The sequence below is a fragment of the Pezoporus flaviventris genome, unplaced genomic scaffold (assembly GCF_033815535.1).
Source record: "Pezoporus flaviventris isolate CSIRO_AGI_PZ_B2104156 unplaced genomic scaffold, CSIRO_AGI_Pfla_v1 ptg000013l, whole genome shotgun sequence".
Lineage (NCBI taxonomy): Eukaryota > Metazoa > Chordata > Aves > Psittaciformes > Psittacidae > Pezoporus > Pezoporus flaviventris.
Genome location: NW_026892561.1, coordinates 5,279,596 through 5,287,141, shown reverse-complemented (window position 1 = coordinate 5,287,141; position 7,546 = coordinate 5,279,596). Strand labels below are relative to the sequence as shown.

General features: G+C 41.8%; 1 long non-coding RNA gene across 1 annotated transcript; it reads left to right on the top strand.

Moving 5' to 3' along the window:
* The first annotated feature begins 436 nt into the window (after positions 1–436).
* On the top strand, positions 437–2,962 carry LOC133268161 (uncharacterized). The gene is made up of 3 exons (XR_009742960.1): positions 437–557; positions 1,221–1,361; positions 1,827–2,962. It is a non-coding gene; the product is annotated as an uncharacterized LOC133268161 (long non-coding RNA).
* The last annotated feature ends 4,584 nt before the right edge of the window (positions 2,963–7,546 follow it).

The following is a 7,546-nucleotide window of genomic DNA, read 5'->3' as shown; positions in this document are numbered from 1 at the left end:
AAAGATTTTCCCACAAATGAAGAGGGTCAGGGAGAAATGGAATGAGAGGGATCTAGAAATGTTCTTGATAAGATCCACTAACTACAGCTGAGAAAAGTCCTTGATTACAATACATCAACGTTACTATGTTAAGAAAACCTTCTAGTTCCAGACATGGTGTAGTCTTCGATTTCAGTGGATCAGATTTGGGTAGATTTTCATATGACAGCTAAAGGCTACACGTGAAGACATTTTCCAGCCAATTTTAAAGCCTTTGTTTCAAAAGAACAGATTCACTAGGAATATGGAGAAAGAACAGCTTCAGTTCAAATAATGAAAGTCTGGCTAGTGAGTACTGTGATGGGAAGCACCCAGGGATTTCCATAGCAGCACTGGTGCCAGTCTCCTCATGGTAGCAGTCTAGAGGCTGGGCAATGCTTCTTGGTGGCTGTAAAGTTTTACTGAGCCTACAAACCAACCTCTGCATTTAAAGCATGCTAACATGGGGTGCAGGGAGATGGCAGGAGGGGATCTTGTCAACACATCTGTAGTATGCCCAAGGGGAGAACAGCAGTAAGGTAGGAATTGGGGAAGATACGCAGTAAGGCAGTCTGGGTTTTGCCCCAAAACACTGTGCCTGCTTCATGGTGTCAGAAGTAGAAAGAGATAAAGACAGACCTGTAGATCACTGTTGATTCTTTAAAAGGGTTTGTGTGCCATGCCACCTGCTCCCATTTTATTAGCATGCTAAGGAGGGACACGTGGGAGCTCGCGTCCTTGCAAGATGGGTTTTCAGTAAACACTGATTGCTGCCCTCTGACTGAGACTAAGAGTTTTCACCCTCAGTGACCCATAAACACATGCCCTGGGACCCTTCCCCAGGGAATTCCAAATGACTTTACCGACTGACTGAAGTGAAAAAGCAAAGAGGCCTTATGGCTTCAAAGCCTGTGAATATAATTTCTACACACAGCAGAAAGTTCAGGCACTGTTTATACTGCTCTGCCCAGGGCTTGCTCTTTTTGTTTTGCACTGAATTTCTTTCCTGTTAGACATTGTTCACAAAGCCGAAGTTTTCTTTGGAACGGCAAATGGGAAAGGACCACCTGGGTTAGGAATTCCTGTCTTCTGGAATTGCAGGCTGCTGTGCCAGTTTCATCTTTTTTTTTTTCTTGGAAAAGAAGAACATAGTGCTGCCTGGAATGCGTAGAAATGCTCTTCCCTTTTGCTGCTACTTGCAGATGGACCCAGAGGGTAACCTCCTTCCAGAACAAGATGTATTGTACTGCAATGGCCAAGGCCTCTTCCTATTCCTACCAGGATCAGGAGGTGGCAAAAAATAAGTTACCAGTAGATGCACCTAATCATGGCAAGGCTAGGAGGTAAGTCCTACCAAAGGCAACAGTCAGTCTGGTATTCAACCACAGACCTCTGTAATCCCAGGGAAAGAAGGTAGGTATGAGGGAGGAGGAGGATTAAATCTGTGGCGCTTGTGTAACCCTACGGGCAACTCCTGGTGAGCATATGGAGAAGTAGAGAGATGCCCATGTGAGCTGCCATGGTCATGTCTGTGTCTTGTCACAGCCAAGGAGTGAGGCCACAGCACAGGCATGTCAAACACATTGTCAGAAGGCGCTGAAGTGGCTGGGTTTATTTTAATCTGGAAATGTGGCCCTCGCTGCCTTTTATGATGTGCCAGTCTAAGCTGCCTCTGGCAGCTGTGAGAATATTGGTTTTGGCAGACAGCTGCAAGGAGCAGCAGACTGGAAGGAGTCAGCAGCAAATGTGATAAAAGGGGAAAGTTGCTGACGCCAGGAGGAAAAGCACAAGGTCCTGCTGATTCCCAGAAACCCTTCAGGAGCTGTGAAGAAGAGGAGGTCTCCTCTGACACTGGGATGAATGGGCAGAAAATGACTAACCCCCTCCGTTGACTTAAGTTGAATTGCGCCACAACACATGCAAGATGTCCCACTAGCTGGAGAGGAAGTATGTTCCAAAGGAGAAGGGCAGAACTGATTGGAGATGCCAGGGAAAGATTTCTCTCCTTACCTGGCATTGGTATGAATTGATCCTCTTTAATAAAAAGGTCTGTGTCCTGGCCACCAGTAAAACATAGACATTTGTGGGACCTGAAGGTGTCCAAACTAAAGGTTAAAACCATGTGTGCAATCCAGTCAGTGCTATATTAACAGGTCCAGCATTTCCCAGCACTAGAGTTTTATTGCAACCCTCCCCCATCTTACAATTACAATCCTCCTCCTCTCTGGTTTAGGGGATGGGTTTTCTTTTGCCAACTAGATAAAAAGCTCTTTGGGACCATGATTTTTTAGTGTGTTTTGTGCTCACAAGGAGGGTGGGATCTGCAAAAGATCCCAAGCTCTTGTGCCTTTTAAACAGTGATGATGATAATATGAATGTCAGAGGCATTCCCAAAGTTCCTTTTTTAACCATCTGGCTCTAACGGGAAGGCTCAGAGGTGGTCTCAGAGAGTAGATCCCTGGAAGGAGAAAAAGTTGAGATGCCAACTTGAGGATCCAAGCTGCGTTTTATTTTATCATTACAGTTTCCAGTTACATTCAGAAATGAGAGGAACTGGTTTTTCAGTCAACCTGCAGCTCAGATCACCTCAGAACAGGAGGTTTTGATGCAGCAGGTGAAGTGCACAAGGCTGCTAGCTGGAAACGAATATTCCTGGGCAGTATTGCAATGATGCAATGAAAGGGAACACAACATCCATGAGGCAGGGCAGGATTCTTCAGAAAACAAATTGAAAGAGCTGAGTTGGTTGTTTGGCCTTTTCCCAAGGCCCAAGATGATTTTTTTTCAACAGAATTTATCTTTAGTATGAATATGGAAGACTTCTGTTTAAGAGAGTCATATCCAGCACAGCAAAATCCTTGGCCAAAGGACTGCTTCCCCTGTGACTGCCTGGGTTGCACTCGAGTGCCCAGCACCTGGATGGGCACAGCAACCAAGTGTAGGATCTGCCCATAAGCTCACTGTAGCCTGCCCTGGGCACATCAGTGCTCTGGCCTCTTTTGAGCTACAGTTATCACTTGAACTAGTTACCACGGTGAACTAGTCAATGTTTCAGCTTTATTAATAAATAAACAAAAGGCAGAATCTACTTTGCTGTCAGCATGCCCTGCAGAGGAGCAAGGAAATGCAGGGATTGCTCTGCATGATCCCCTGCACAAGAACGAGACTTAAGTTTCTCCTGGATAGACCCTGATCATTTGGGTTTGACTAAATCAGTTCCACTGGAATATTTTGCCCATAACTCTGTGTGTTCCCTTTTACTACCCAGTAGCTCAATTTTGTTTTCTATTGCATTTCCTATACCTAATCAGGGCCAGCCAAAGAGAGTGCTGGAGGGATCATCTCAGATGCTGTTCTTTTAATTTCAGTGGAAGGAAAAGTCAAAACCAATGTGGTGTAAAAGCTTTTAGTCGCGATACTACTACCTTAACTTTGCAAACTGAAGACCTTTAGGGGAGAGCCAGATAAGTCTCCGAAGCATGTATAGCTTATCTAAAACAAAAGTGCACTCTGAACCTATCTGAGATATGCCTGTGACTAGCTTTCAGAGAGGAATTTACAAGCCTGAACAGTTTATAGCCAAAACAATTTTCCAAGAAATAAATGGAGGAACAAAAATTTGCCTCCTTTTTTCAAAACTCTGCACCAAGACTTGTGCTGAAATAATTATCTTCCCTTTAAAGTTGTATTTACTCAGAGACGTACATGTTGTGAAAAAGCGTCCCAGATTTATATAATAGACACCTTGTATAGAGAGGAGCACCATAAAATTAGCCACCTCCAGTGTGTTATATCTGTCACTTCATGGTGATTCTGGGAAGTATATTTAGGAATATAATAGATGTGGTAAAGTTTGTTGCTTATGTTATAATATCAGAGTACTTTGCTGAAATGTTCGCTAATGCACAGATGGAAATAGCATTCATACCACAAGTTAAAGACCTGCTTGGTGGTTTTCATATAGTTAGGCACACTTGCCAAGCATCCTTTTTTCCCAACAATTTCAGATTTTCGAACAGTTGATTTTAATAAAATAAAAATCCCTATTTTGACCTGAAAGGAAAACTGTGTCCCCACATATTTTTCAAAGGCAACCAGCTTCCTGAGGAATTTTGCTTATAGGTCTCATTCTAATATTTTTTTATTAGAATTCTACTTTGAAAATTGAAGAATAAAAGAAAAAAAAAAAAAGCAACAGAAGCAGAGCAAAGAAAAGGAAATAAAAACATTTCATGCCATTGACCAGCTTGAGCTGACTGTTGTTACCTAATCTCTCCATATTTCAACGTTGAGTCCTGATGTCTGTGGCTGAGTTGATGTTATGTCAGTAAACTTCAGGTGATCTGGTCCATGACATGCTGTCGCCACTTACTAGTGGTGTAACAGCAACGCCACACCACTGGAAGTCTGAATTGTGCCTGGTGGTACATGTGCACCTTGAGATAAAAAGTTCTTCCAGTTACAAAGGTAGGTGGCAGGAAGAAGATAGTATGATGGTGGCTCCGTAAAAGAGATGACAAAGATGATGAGAAGGCCAGAAAATTGAACTTGTGTGAAAAAGATTGACAGAACTTGGATTGTTTAGTCTAGAAAAAAGACAACTGTGAAACAGTCATGATAACAGGCTTCAAATATTTCTAAGACTGCCACAAAGAGGGGGGTAATGAACTCTTCTCTATATCCGCTGGGGATAAGGCAAGAAGTAATGGACTTAAATTGCAGTAGTGGTGGTTTGGGTTAGACAGGAAGAAAACCTTAAGAGGAAGGAAAAAGCCACAGGAATTGATTGCCTGGGAAGGATTTCAATTCTCTGCCACTATAGGTCTTTAAAAGCAGGATGGAGGAAGATACAGCTGGTGACATCTCTCAAGGTGTTTAGCTCTATAGCAGGCTTTCTGATTTTCCTGGTAGAGAACACAAACTGTCGGCACAATGGGTAACCGAGAGCAGGAGTAGAAGTCCAGTATCGCAAGTTTATCAGCTTACTGAGGGAACAAAGAAGTGTCAGGGAATAATATTAAAAATAAATAATTACCCCACTGCATGATATCAAATAGAAAAGAAACCAAAATAGATCCAAATCTTTACATTTTTACTATTTAGGAGTTGTGCTCCTATGTGCTCTTAATGAAAGCAGGCCAAACCCCCAAAATCTACAATCACAAAGAATTCCATTATTTTGAAGTACCTTTATTCAGAATCAGCATCAAGGTAATGTATTCCATTCAATGCTGAAACATAATGTCAAGTATGAATGGATGCACATATTAATGTACTGTAATAACTGATGTGAACTATATGTTTGTCCTGGCTTCTGCTGGCATAGAGTTAATTTTCTTCCTACTAGCTGGTACTGTGCTGTGTTTTGGATTTAGTATGAGAGTAAGTCAAGGGCTTTTCAGTCTCTCATGCTCTGCCAGTGAGGAGGGGCACAGAAAGCTGGGAGGGGGCAGAGACAGGACAGCTGACCTAAACTAGCCAAAGAGGTATTCCATGCCATAGAGCATCATGCTCAGTATAGAAACTGGAGGCAGTTGGCCAGAAGGGGCTGATCGCTTCTCAGGGACAGGCTGGGCATTGGGTTGTGACCGATTGTACTATGCATCATTTGTCTTTCTTGGGGTTTATTCTTCTATTATTATACTATTTATCATTAATATTATTGTTATTATTATTATCATTACTACTACTGTTATTATTATTATATTTTACTTTATTTCAGTACTGTAGCTGCATGGTACTTGGTTGCCAGCTGGGGTTAAACCACGACAATGTTCAAACAACAAATCAGAACATTATCACTGACACAAAACATTTAAACATTTAAAGAACAAAGGGAAAGAAATCAAAATGATTAGTTGCTATTCCTCTCATGCCAAAAATGTAGTTGTTACAATCAGAATGCTTTGCTGAGCCAAGCTGGCTTCAAAGTTGGCTGTTTCAAACATGAAACTTTGCACTGATGTTTTTTGAGCAGCTCTATTCATGTATTTTCCATTATTCCCATTCTCTTCCTCTCTAGAACAAAATCAGAAGGGCCAGAAAAAAAATCCTACAAGGAAAAGCTTCTCTAACTGGATGCTGGGTTACCTGATACAACCCCAAAGGACCTGCTCCTTTCACATTTCCAATCAGTGAAATTACTGAGTGGTCATGTGTTTATTTTTGTATCAACCTCTTCAATACAATGAAGTCAGCTTACCCCTCTGAAAAGGCAAAGAACTGTGGTGATATCCATTAAACATTCTTCGTTTAAAACATATGCGGGAAACATGATGAGCAGAAATGTCTGCATGTGGAGGGCTCACTCACATTTGTCTGTCTATGTCTGTGGTATCTTGTCCTTCACAGACAACCCCAGAAAAGCTAATGCACTATAGGAGCAGCATTTTATCTTAATGTCTTTTATCTGTCCACCTCTTCAACTAGATGCGACAGCTGGCCATTAAAAGCCTGATTTAAGAGAGATGGTTTGAGTCATGTATCAAGGAGTGATAAATGCTGGCGTTAGTAAAAACGATCCAGAGCTTCCCAGAGTGAGCATGGCCAAGCACTCAGCATAAAGAGTAGTAGTGGGAGAGCCTGGGGACTAAAACTAGAGGTCCTGCCTGGATAGTGCCTGGAGGAATCCCTCACTGGCTTTGCTAATGGAGTAGCTATTCTGCAAAATGATTGCATTGCTCAACCACACCTTCCACAGCCATTAAATGCACTTCAGAATGATTCCATTGAAGACATACCTCGCATGTAGCACAGAATGTACAACACAACTCTTGAGTTGCTGCTATTGCTCCAAGGGTCTGATTGGCATAATGTCAAAACATTTTACAACCTAACAGGTTGCCAAATACTTTCCAATTAAACTGTTCCTTGCATAACACCAAACAATCAGGTTTATAGTTTTTAATCTAACACTGCATCTGGTTTAAAGGTCTGTTTAAATATCAAAATCTTCTGATCATGCAATGGCAGCTGAAAGCTGATGATGGGACCCTTCACCCATCCTTACTGCAGTGTCTGGAGGATTCATGCTGCTTCTGTATATTCCCACCCTCAGTGAATTCATGACATTTGTGCACAAAATTTGTGCACTACTGATCCATAGTGATCAGTAAAATTTGATCAGTCTATTGGAACTATAATTTATAGCAAATTTCAAACAACCAGTGGAGGAACCGAAACAAGTTAAATCTATGGCAACCAAAGGGTCAGGTTCAGCAGCATATTTATTCAGTGAAACTTCTCTTTTCTGTTCTAAATTGCTCCAAAAAGGTCTTTGCAGCAAAAAGGTCTTTCTATTGTTACTTGTCTGTCATTTCACAAAGGTAATCATGCAGGTAGAGGTTTAAGTCAATGTGGAAGGCAAGCCAGCACACCAAACCATAAAGAAAACAGTGGTTGGTAGAACAGCTCGGCATGTAACTGGAAGAGACAATGCCTCTACAACCAGCCAGGCCCAGCTCTATTTATGCAGGTGTAAAAGGGCTCTTGCCATTGGAAATAGTGTGCAATCATTGTATTACACATT